The sequence below is a fragment of the Galeopterus variegatus genome, unplaced genomic scaffold, assembly GCF_000696425.1.
Source record: "Galeopterus variegatus unplaced genomic scaffold, G_variegatus-3.0.2 Scaffold14648, whole genome shotgun sequence".
Taxonomy (NCBI): domain Eukaryota; kingdom Metazoa; phylum Chordata; class Mammalia; order Dermoptera; family Cynocephalidae; genus Galeopterus; species Galeopterus variegatus.
This window is the reverse complement of record NW_007740759.1, coordinates 2376-6355: the sequence shown is the minus strand read 5'-3', so window position 1 is coordinate 6355 and position 3980 is coordinate 2376.

Genomic DNA, 3980 nt, shown 5'->3' with positions numbered 1-3980 from the left:
CCTGCCCATTTACAATAGCCACCAAAAATTAAAATACCTAGGAATATGAGCTAACCAAGGATGTGAAAAATCTCTATAACGAGAACTACAAACCACTCCTGAGAGAAATTAGAGAAGATACAAGAAGATGGAAAGATATCCCATGTTCTTGGATTGGAAGAATCAACATAGTGAAAATGGCCATACTGTTCAAAGTGTATAGTGCTTGATATTAGCATGTTCATCACTACAAATAGTAATTTTTCTTTGTATCCCTTACCCACTTTCTTGCTAACCCCCTTCCCTACGTCCTTCCCACCTCTAGTAACCATAGATCTGTTGTCTCCTTCTGAAAGTTAAGAGTGAAATAAAATTGGTGACAATGAGATAAAGATAAAGGATTTATTAATTCAGAGGCAAAAATGGCTAAACTAAAAAGTCAAGGTGTTACTATGTCCATTTTACACATTACAGGAATATTCTTTAGCTGTTCAAAAACTAAAGTTATAAACTTAATGTACATTTATATAAACCTTCTCAAATGCATTCACATTTACAGGAACACAGGATTCTAGGTTTGTTAGTTTTGCCTTAACCATTTCTCTTAAAGGGTCACTGCCCACATAATTTATGTCTTCCTTATGCTGATGTTCACAAAAGCTCAAAACACTGCCTTGTGTATCTTGAAAACCTCTTCTGACTTTACATTACTTTTTTATAAAGTAACTTTTCAATAACTCAGTTATCCTGTAACCATTATCTCATGTTATACATTCAAAGCAGGCATAAGACACTAGTCCATTTATATATTACCATTCTTTTCTACAAGTATATTATAGTGCATGTTTAAGCTTATTAAAGCCTATTCCATAGAAACAGTATATTTTAATTTTTATGAATTATTCATAGCATTTATAAAATTCAATGTTTAAATAATCAAATTTTAATTGAGAACTCTTTTTCTTCCTAGCAAAGCAGAAAGCATGTCTTGAGTAACAGATAAAAACAAACTAATAGAAGATGATTAGTGTGTGTATTTTTTAAACTAAAAATAACAATTCTTTTAGCTAACATTTCCTGAGTTCCTGTTTCATCTAATTCTATACTAATCATTGTAAAGCATAAAACATATAACCCACCCATCACACTTTAATAACTGTAGGCATTTCAGTTCCCATGAATGACGTTTGGTCTTAATCCTCCTTTTATGGTAGAACTTGAGCATAAAATGGATCTTCAAGTAAGAAATATAGCTGTTTTTACAGTTATTGCTGACCAAGCCTATATATTTAATAGAGGCCTGAAGAGTCTTTTCACATAAATCTCCACTAAGTCTCTAAAATAGAAAAGACCCTCTACAGGCTTCCAATTACCTAGACTTTTAATGAGGCATAGGGAAGAATAAGTAGACTATCACCTTCCTCTCTATGGTAACTAGTTATAGACATACAGGTGAATCCCTCTAATAAGGAAGAGCCCTATGTCTTTGCTGTTTTCTGAGCTACCCCTCTGCATTATGCAATAAGGGAGTGGATAAGCACAGTGTGTAATGACACTAGTATTTTTGAATGATAAATATTCAATTTCCAGCTCCCTATAGACCTGCCTCAAAATTTACAAACTAAGTTTGATATTCTGCAGAGGGATGTACAATAATATCCAAATTATTTATATTACTAAATTCATCCTACTTTTAGGATGAATATAAAATCATTAATAAACACAAATTAAAATTATATCCATCACAACAGATATAATTTATATTTACCTAGGCATATGTTAGCTCCATAGAAAACATGCTTTGGCTGAGTAAGAAAAATGCTATCACAGTTATACAGCATTTTTATTTAAGAGCTGTGACATTAATTATATTAAAGTATTCTTTAAGTTATAATGATTGTATGGGTAAAGGCATATCTATATTTGGATAACATAACTTTGAAAAATCAAGTAATGTCAATCTGAATGTCACTTGAGTATGGTATTGGTAACAGAGTACTTCTTGGGTCACAAATAGGACTTGAGAAGAAAAATGTTGATCCTGAATAATGTGTGTTGAGATAGCTACTCCCACAGACAACATCTGGATCCCATATTATAGTACGAAGCCCAGACAAATGTCCCATAAAGTTATAATGGGTGGATTTTATTCCATGTTTGACTGAAATATATGAAGACAGGACCAATGCACCAGTCAGAGTTGGCATGTCAAAAGCTGAAAAGTTTAAAGTAGGAGAACATCGTAAGAAAGGTGATCGTGAGCATATAGGGTTCTGATGGCAAAATTAGAGACTCTTTCCTGTTTGGTTGTTTCTTGCAGTGGAATATATATCTCAATTGTTTCATTTGTTTGCATTTTAGATGGATAGAGACAGGATGATGATGATGATTATGATGATGAGAGAGGAAGAGACTTGACTGAGAACTTCCATGTCCTGAAGTTAACTATAAGAATTTAATAAAAGACATAAAAAGATATATGTATAAAATTTAATCACTGTAGCATTATATTGCACACAATCTAATTAGGGGATATATATCACATAAATTAAAGTATCGATATATAATAAAATTGTATGTAACTGAAGTATTTTGCAGAGAAATATTTTGACATGAGAAATATAAATGATTAGATTCTAAATGAAAGAAATAGATAAAAGATGCTGCCTCACAGAATTTTAATTATATAAATGAAAATATATGTACAGTAAATAATGGAAAACTACTCAAATTATTAACAATAATCAAAATGGCCTTGTGTTTCAGAGTATTATCACTTAGGTATTTTAAGCAAAAGCTTATATTTTTCTAACAATCTTTTGAAAACTTGATGTCAAAATCTCATATGAGGTAGGTGTCACCTTTTTCACACAGTAAACCATAAGGATCTTGAATCTTTAATCTGTAAACCTAAAATTTCTAAGGGTCTGTAATGAACTTAATAGGAAACAAAAGAAAAAATTATGAAAAAGATAATAAGGTTCTGGGATAATAATTATAGTTTTGCCTAAAATTAAACTACTGACTGCTCTCAATTTCCTTGTCTTTGATGCTAATGTTAATGTATTAAAATAGATTTGGATCTCTTAAGGAGGTCAGAAAGGCTGCATTAGGCTTTAAGAAATAAGTTTAATAATTCACTATGCCCTGAAACAATTTTTGTACTGTACTAAATTATATGCTCTCCCTTTTGAATGAGGATATCAGAAATTTGGCAACAACTGTCATAAAATATTATAGGACCAAAACAAGGGAATTGATTTGAAATATGATTCTCCACCAAGAGGAACGAGACCTTTTTAGTGAACTAACTGATTCAAACTGAGTTAGGAAATGTTACAAGATAAGCCTAAACCTCCTGCTAAACCCAAATTAAGAAAGTGCTAAAAGAAAAAAAAAAAAAAAATGAGAACATGCTAAAAGGGCACAGGAATCAACCAGAAGGGTTCAAATCCAGGAGAATTTAATTATAGCATAAGTAAAGGTAGTAATTGTTATAACCCATTGAATGAAAATATCCATGAATCGATATTGGTAGATTATGTAGATAGACAGATACAAAGATAGATAAAGCCCATCCTCACAGTAAAGCCAACTAAGAAGTATCAAAGGAATGACGCAGTTAGAACAATATGTTTTGCAACCGTCGATACAAGTACAGTATTTACATGTGAGTCAGGTAAAATAATCAATGGATGCTATAATGAGCGGTTGAATGTTTAACAAAAAAGAAGATATTTCTAGAGTACTTTTAATACATTTTCACAAAAATTATATTAGTGAAAAATAATAATTTTACAGGAAAGATATCTGGGAGACAACACCTTAGCCAAGGACCCACATTAGCATCAACAATAATGAAACACATTAACATCTGCCTACTACTGGAAAACATTAAAAGACACACATTAGTTTTTTCTTGCCAAAAATGTAAAATCTGGTGGAATACTACTCAGCTATAAAAACGAATGAAATACTCCCATTTGCAACAACATGGATGG